Source organism: Lactuca serriola, chromosome 6 (assembly GCF_051521515.1).
Source record: "Lactuca serriola cultivar US96UC23 chromosome 6, Lser_US96UC23_V15, whole genome shotgun sequence".
Classification (NCBI taxonomy): domain Eukaryota; kingdom Viridiplantae; phylum Streptophyta; class Magnoliopsida; order Asterales; family Asteraceae; genus Lactuca; species Lactuca serriola.
In genome coordinates, this window is record NC_136413.1 from 23,001,997 (window position 1) to 23,010,980 (window position 8,984).

The window sequence follows — 8,984 nt, forward strand, 5'->3', positions numbered from 1 at the left end:
GTTAGCGCTTGTTAAGTGAACCTTGGTGACTATGGAGTTAGCACCTGATTGCTATGGATTTAGTACTTGATAAATAAACTTTGGCAGCAATGGATTTCGTGCCAATTCCTTAGGAATAAATGAATGAAGGATAGTTGGTTCTTAGGGTAAAACCTTAAGAAGATAATGGGGATGGGTAATTGGGTTGATTGTTTGCTAATTAAATATAATAATTATATTATTATGGGTTGAAAACCCTATATGCTCACCAGGCTCCCAAGCCTGACCCACTCAGTTTTCTTTTCATTACAGGTAATGGCACAAGGGTATAAGTTGGTGGAGTTGACGAGAGATTTTGGATTATAGATCAGTAGTTATAAATAACTATTGTAAGATCTATTTTATATTGTTTATGCTTTTGGTCTGTAAAGAACATGACATCCCGAGGTTTTATTATTTAATGAAAATACATTCTCTTTGAGAAATGTTTTGATAAATGGTTATCATATTTTATTTTGGGAACAAATTCCGCAACCGTTATCTTTAAACGATCACTCTGATTTATAAAACAAAGCATAAACAAATCGGTCTTTTCTGGCCGTGAAATTGGGGATGTCACAGTTGGTATCAGAGCATTAGTTTAAGCGAACTAGGAATTTGTAGGAAATTTCTAGACTTAAACTTAGAATGCTAAGTAATGATCGTGAGGAGTGTATTAAAAATATGTTAGGTAGTACACCTAAATTGACACAAGCACTAGTTTATTTTAGGAGCAATGCCTAAAATGCTTTTATGTGCTAAATGTTATATGTTGCCATATATGATATTATTTATTCGGATCTATGGTCTGTTGCCGACCGGATCTGGAAACCTTATGTGTGTAGGATTCTAAGCGTACGTCTACGATATTAGAACTAGCATGTAAACGTTTCGGAGTGATAAGGATGATTTGAATATCTATCGTGAATAAGGATCTAATTTCACCTTATTCGGTGTATAGATCAAAATGACAAGAACCAGGAGTGGAGCTGGAAACGTGAACGAAAACAGGAATCAACCACCTGTGGTTGAGCGAGTGGCTGTGGTAGCAGCAACACCTGAACCAATCACAATGGCTGGAGTGCAAACCATGATTCAAGCCATGATGGCTGAACAAAAGGAGGAAATGAGACAATTGTTGTTGAACAACAGGAGTGAACCCTCAATACCAGTTGAACAGCCTGAGCTGAATGAGGGGCAGTCAGAAGAAGGGAACAATAGTGGGACCATTGGTCAAGCCAACCCACCAATGGTTCGTCGAAACAATCATGATGGAGGAAATGACGGACGTGGGTGCAAGTACAAGGATTTCATGGCATCCAAACGACCATGTCTTTCTGGGAGCCCGACACCGGTGCAAGTCATGGACTGGATCTCCGAAATGGAGACGATGTTTGAAAGTTGCGAGTGTAGCAACAGACAGAAGACCGATCTTGCAATCCCTTTGTTAAAATTTGGAGTACTGAGCTGGTGGAAGTTACTGGCTGGTTCAATGCCCAAGGGGGACGCTAGCAATATGTCTTGGGAAGAGTTCGTGGAGCAAATGAAAATGCAATACTGCTCTGAGCAAGATCTTCTGGAAATCAACAATGAGTTCCAGAATCTAAAGAAAGGAAATTTGAGCGTCACTGAATACGCTACGAGCTTTACGAAGAAGATGAAGCTTATTCCCTACCTAATTCCAACTAAACTTTCCAAGGTCAACAAGTTTGCCAATGGATTACCAGCGGACTTTGGTCCGATAGTCAAGCAAGCAACCACTCTGAAAGCCGCCATCTGGGCAGCCAAGAATGTTGAGACCCAAATAAAAGAAAAGGGTCTGGAAAGAGCTGAAGTTGGAGAGAAAAGGAAGCGTGAAGGATCTTCAATAATCGACAAAGAAAGCAAATTCTCGAAATCTGGGGGAAGAGATGAACCTAAGTGGTGTGAGAAGTGTAAGAAGAAAAACTTCAGGAAATATAGCGAGGAGATGACTTGCTACAAATGTGGGAAGACAGGGCACTACGCCAACAAGTGTGCACCCATCAAGAAGGTGTGCTATAGATGTAACGAAGAAGGGCATATTTCTAAAGACTGCCCAAAGAAAAACACACCTCCACAGCCAAGGGCATTCAACATGTTCCTCAACAAAGCAGAAAAGGATGGGAGGATTAAAAGATGAAAACTTCATATTAATATATAAAGTCTGTATCAGGAAGCAAAGCCTGTTAGAGGCATAATATAGGGTGAACTTGAACTTTTGTGTAATAGTTTCAAGAATTAATATAAACCCTGGTTTTGTTATCTGATGTGTTGAATGATTATATGATTTATGTATGGTGACTTGGTTAACTGCGAGACAATGCTTGGGACGAGTATGAGTAGGTGTGAATGGTAGTAGAGATCTATACTACCGGAAGCACAGGACTCACGCTTGGATCAGGGAAAGTCACAAGGTTACCAAGAAGCTAGTAATTTATTTCGTTTTATTCAAGTTTGTCATTACCCTTGTTTCGGTAATCGCTAGTAGGATGATGGTTATTCCGACCCTAGTGGTCATATTAAATTGAGTCCGACCACGATGAGAGGTCATCGGGACATGACCCATCGGTTATTTACAATAGATAAATGAATGTATTTATCCTTAGAAGAAGAAGGAGTCCACAATAAGGATTTATTTTGTAACTTAAAAATGTCGATCGAAAGTCCAACGTAGTACGAAGAGCAGATGCAGGATTGAGCATCAAGGTTATTACTTAGGATGGAGAGATAACTTATGGAGTCAGTATACAAATCCTATTTCGTTGATGATTCCGGGACGTAATCATCCTAAGGGGGAGATAATTGTAACGCCCGTAGATCATGGCTAGTCAATTTAGAGACGATAAGCGTCAAAAATGACTTTTTGATAGAAGATTATTTAGGATGAATAATCCTAACTAAGTTGTAGTATATTTTACAAGGATTCCGTACATATAAAGAATGCCAAAATCCGAGTTATAACGAAGAAGTTATGACTTGTTGAAGTTTCGCGACAGAACCGGCACAACGCTGAATGACGTAAAAAGTGAATTTACGTTAGAGTGATATTTAGCCTTAGCGATCTAAACGAGAATCGAAGATCTCGTTGTTAGTAGCGAAACGACGAAAAGTTAGGCAAGAACGGACGTCAAACGAAGAAGTTATGAATTTATAACGAATTTTTCTGTCCCGGCCTATTAAAAATAAATAATAAAAATAAATGTTAAAATTAGCCGACGGAGTCTAAACGAAAGTCGTAGATCATAGTCTCACCTACGCATGGATAAAAAGAATTTCGAAAACGGAGTTCGTATGAAGAAGATATGAATTTTCGAAGTTTATTAAATAATTAATAATTAAATTTAATTATTAAATTCTGGTATTATCCGAAGACGAGTCATCGGACTCATCCGAAGTACGCCCCGCGTACAGCGAAGCATGGCGACCCTCGCACTCGAGCACTTCGGATACGTAAGCAATGACGATTCTGAGGCAGTACGCCCCGCGTACTCCGAGGCTCCAGCCTCCTATAAATTGGATGCGAGGGCAGCCGACTCCTTTGCTATTTTTCTCTCTTCTCTCTCCCGTTTTGCATCGTGTTGCGTGCCCAAAGTGTCCCGAAGCCCCGGTATCAATCCCGAGTCCCGAAGCAAGATCCGAAGCCCCGAGAATCCCAAAGAGTGTGATTCCCGAGCCGAAGCTCTGCCCGCGAGAAGTTCAATTTTTGTGAAGATCTTCCAGATCTGCGGAGATATACTACTTCTGCAAGTCGTAGTGTTGTCTGATCATCTTCTGATCAAGTGAGTGTATACTACCTTTCATAAACACGATAATAATACAAGTATGGTTTGAGTGTATTAAGTATATTGTTGTTTATAAGCGTGAGTGTGTACTTACTTTCTTCTAACACATAAATATGAAGTATTTGCTATGAAATACGTGCTATGTGTTTATATATTATTTGTCTATTTGAGATGGGCGTTGAATTGATGTTTTATACAAGTGTTAAATGATTTAAACTCTGTAAGTATTTATATCTACGAAAATTTTGAGTAGAACTTGGGTAGATGGGATAGTTGGTGACTATGGAGTTAGCGCCTATTGTATAAACCTTGGCGACGATGTGACTTCGTGCCTATTTGATGAATCTTGGCGACTATGGAGTTAGCGCACGTTGAGTAAACCTTGGCGACTATGGAGTTAGCGCTTGTTGAGTAAGCCTTGGCGACTATGGAGTTAGCGTTTGTTAAGTGAACCTTGGTGACTATGGAGTTAGCACCTGATTGCTATGGATTTAGTACTTGATAAATAAACTTTGGCAGCAATGGATTTCGTGCCAATTCCTTAGGAATAAATGAATGAAGGATAGTTGGTTCTTAGGGTAAAACCTTAAGAAGATAATGGGGATGGGTAATTGGGTTGATTGTTTGCTGATTAAATATAATAATTATATTATTGTGGGTTGAAAACCCTATATGCTCACCAGGCTCCCAAGCCTGACCCACTCAGTTTTCTTTTCATTGCAGGTAGTGGCACAAGGGTATAAGTTGGTGGACTTGACGAGAGATTTTGGATTATAGATCAGTAGTTATAAATAACTATTGTAAGATCTATTTTATATTGTTTATGCTTTTGGTCTGTAACGAACATGACATCCCGGGGTTTTATTATTTAATGAAAATACATTCTCTTTGAGAAATGTTTTGATAAATGGTTATCATATTTTATTTTGGGAACAAATTCCGCAACCGTTTTCTTTAAACGATCACTCTGATTTATAAAACAAAGCATAAACAAATCGGTCTTTTCTGGCCGTGAAATTGGGGATGTCACACTACTCCATTGCACAACCACCTCAAGAATGCTCCAAAATGGCTCTTCTTCACTCTCTCAACTCTCTGGTTCGATAGGAGTCTCTCAAAGGTATAGGTGGCCTCCACTGAAGGCCATAAGGGCCTTTAAATAGGTCCCAAACCCGGACAATTAGGGTTTTCCTTGACAGCGACGACTCGGCGAGTCCAAATACCTGACTCGTCGAGTCCCTTCATTAAATTGGTCCCCAAAACGCGATCCTACTCGACGAGTTGAGGCTTCAACTCGCCGAGTCTCCTCATTCCCCAATATGAAATACTCAAATTCCCATACCTGGATATCCGGATGTTACATCAGGAGCTTTCTAGGATTGGCCGGCTATTATCGGAGATTTATCAGGGATTTCTCCAAGATCGCAGTGCCACTCACCAGGGTGACCCGGAAGGGTGTTGCTTTTTCATGGGGTCTGGAGCAGCAGACCTCGTTTGATTCACTTCGCTAGAAATTATGCGAAGCCCCTGTATTAGCCCTGCCAGAAGGGATGGAGGATTTTGTGGTATATTGTCACGCATCGATATCAGGGTTGGGTGCAGTGCTTATGCAGAGGGGGCATGTGATAGCGTATGCATCGAGGTAGCTGAAGCCTCATGAGGCGAGATATCCCACCCACAATCTGGAGTTGGGGGCAGTGGTTTTTGCCCTTAAGATTTGGCATCATTATTTATATGGGGTTCGGTATACCATATACACGGACCACAAGAGCCTGAAGTATTTGATGGATCAGCCCAATCTGAATATGCGTTAGAGGAGATGGTTGGACGTGGTAAAGGATTACGATTGTGAGATCCTGTACCACCCGAGCAAAGCTAATGTTGTAGCTGATGTGTTGAGCTGAAGGGCGGAGAGTGCCCCGATTTGAGGCACTTGTATGAGATTGACAGTGATGACTCCGGTGTTGGATACCATTCGGGAGGCCTAGGCTGAGGCCGTGAGACCGGAGAACCGTAAGAGGGAGCGGGTGATTGACAGGTACCTGGATTTGTTACCGATAGTCAAGGGTTGATGACCTTTCAAGGTCGGATTTGGGTGTCGTATGCAGGCGGGGCACGTACCATTCTGATGGAGGAGGCGTATAGATCGAGATTCTCAATCCATCCCGGGACCACAAAGATTTATTTGGACCAGAAGAAAGATTATTGGTGGCCCTGTATGAAGAAGGATGTCGCGTGGTTTGTCGAGAGGTGCTTGACCTGTCGCAAGGTTAAGGCCGAGCACCAGCGTCCGCATGGCAAGTTGCAGCGGCTTGAGGTGTTGGGTCAATATTTTGGTTTATACTTTGCTTTTCTAGGAAATTGTATTTTTATATAATATCTTATGTGTTTACGGTCAAGTGTATGGCCAAGGGGATGTTTACGGCCGTAAACCCTGTTTACGGCCCATGTCCACCGGCCAATATTCTTGTGTATATATATAGGGGTGAGGGGTGTGAGAAAAAGATTGATGAACTAAATAGAGAGAAACGGGAGCTTATGTGTGTGTGTGTGAATCTCATGTAAAGGAGCATCATTCCAATCTATTCAATACACTGAAGATTCATATTATTCTTCTTCTCCTTCTCTTCTATTTGATCTGACATCATCCGTTTGATTGGGATTCCGCACCATCAAATGGATCTGATTGATACACAAACATTTTTAGGGACTTACAATTGGTATCAGAGCTTGGTTGTATCAATCATTTTTTCAGATATGGAGCTTATTTGATCTTATTTTGAAGAGATTTTTGCGTTTTTGGATAGATCTCGCAAAAATAAGGGGGGTTTGTTCTTCACGTTTTTCGTAAAAACGAGTTTTTGATCGAGTTTTGGAGCAAAAACGATGAAAAAACGTTGTTTTTCGTCAAGAACAGCAATTTCTGAAGAGTTTACGGTCTTTGAAGGGTTTACGGTCCGGAGTTTGCGGCCTCATCCTCGCATCAGCAGCTCTTTAGTATAAAAAGGTAGGAGATTTACAAGTGCCGAGGTTCGAACTTGAGACCTCCAACTCTTTAAACCACGCGCCTTATCCATTTGAGCTACAGGGGATTTTGTTAAACCATTTGATTGTTTAAACTTTATAAACTTCTCAGCAGCAGCAAGCCTCGCATCGCATCAGTAGCTTCGCAAGCCTTCTCGATCAGCAGCCTCGTACGTCCTCGTACCTCGCATCGCATCGCAGTGACCTCGCCTCGCCTCACCTCGCATCGCATCACAGAAGCCTCGCCTTGTATCAAAAAAAATAAGAAGCGCTTTGGGGGAGCCGAGGATCGAACCTGCGACCTCCGGATCAAAAACACAAGCACCTAACCATCTTAGCTAGCAAACCCCTTGTACATTCACTTTGAAATTTTAAACTTAACCATTCCCTACCGCTTCCAACTTTCGCATTTTTGTCATTTTCAGCCCAAAATTGATTTTCCTTTAATTTTAAATTCTTTTTTCCACCAAAAATTTTAGTTTTTAAATTTTTAATTTTTATTTTTGACTTTTTACTTAAAATTTTGATTTTGACTTTTAAAGTTTGACCTTTGACTTTTTCATTTAACTTTTAAATTTTCAAATTTAGCTTTTCGGTTTGACTTTTCAAGTTTGATTTTTTAAAGTTGACTTTTAAGGTTGACTTTTGAGGTTTATAGTCAAAGGGCATTTTTAAATTTAAGTTTGACTTCTAGTTGTGCTTTTAATAGTTTTTTGAAGTTTTACGAGGGAATTGAAAAACATGAAAGAGAGACGTCAGGAGATGTTAAGACAAAATTCCAGCATGTTCGATTATATCCCTGGAGAAACCCTGGAAACTCAGTTGCAGCGATTTACTACACTCACTACTGAGATGAATATAGTTGGGATCCTCTTGTCCAAATCTGAGATAAACAAAAAACTGCTGAATGCACTTCCGAAATCGTGGGATATGGACGTGGCTGACATCAAGAAGACAAAAGATCTCAATCGTCTTAGTCTGGCTGATATAATTGAAGAACTTGACGCTTAGAATTGTCGAAAAACAATGAGTTTCGCTAACCTTCCGGTCAATGAAGTTTCATGCTCTCAATCATCTGAAGATTCATGTACGCTATCTAGTGAAGATATGATTAAATTTCTTCGGGAACAAATTGAATTATTAAAAAGGGAAGTTGAGGACCTGAGATATAAAGGATATCAACTCAGGAAAGGACAGAAACCCCCGAAGGGTGAATTAGAAGCAAAAACCAAGGACTTTAGGAAGCTTCAGGAAGAGTATAGCAACAAGTGTGAAAATTATAAATATATTAAGAGACAACTTGCTGCTGTAACTGAAGAACTTGACGCTTTAAAAATTAAGTGTGGAAAAACAGACGTTAGTTTTAAAAATTATATTGCGTCAAGTCAGACAGTCGAGTCCTTATATGAAACCCAATTAAAATTCAAAGAAAATCAAAACAATGGTCTATGGTATGATAGTGTACCTCCTCCTTATAATCATAACTACACATCCATCCCTATGACACAGGACGAAACTGACAGGCAGCCACATCTTCGATATGGCAAACGAGCTGGATTTGTGTCAGGAGGATTTATTCAGGTTGAAAAATACTAATGTTTCTGCTTCATGTGCAGGTAAAGTAGCAGAAGATGAGAACAAGGAGAAAACCATTGAACAAACCAACATCTCCTTGAACTCTGAATCTGTTGCTTCGAACTCAACTGCTTCCGATCATGTCACACCCCAAAACAGAGAACGGCGGAAACGTTTTGGGGCAGAGGACGTCATGTAATGTATCACAACAAATGTAAAGTAGTAAACAAGCAACAACATCATCCATTTCATTAATAGAATAATTTTTTTTACAAGTGTGTTCTTTCATTGTATAAAACAACATAATGAATACTCAAAATAAAAAACGAGTCTTGACTGCTCCGTCTTCTCTAAACCTTGCATCGGTACCTGCCTATTTGTAACCTGAGAATACAAGTTATTTTCAAAGCGAGTATCAGCAATAAAGCTGGTGAATTCATAAGTATTTTAATGTTGTTTGCTTTGAAAAGTTGTTATGAAATACTGGTGAATGTTTGATGAAACATTTAGTAAAAGTAAGAAGACCCTAGAAAATCCTATATTTCCTACTAGTATAAAAAGTAG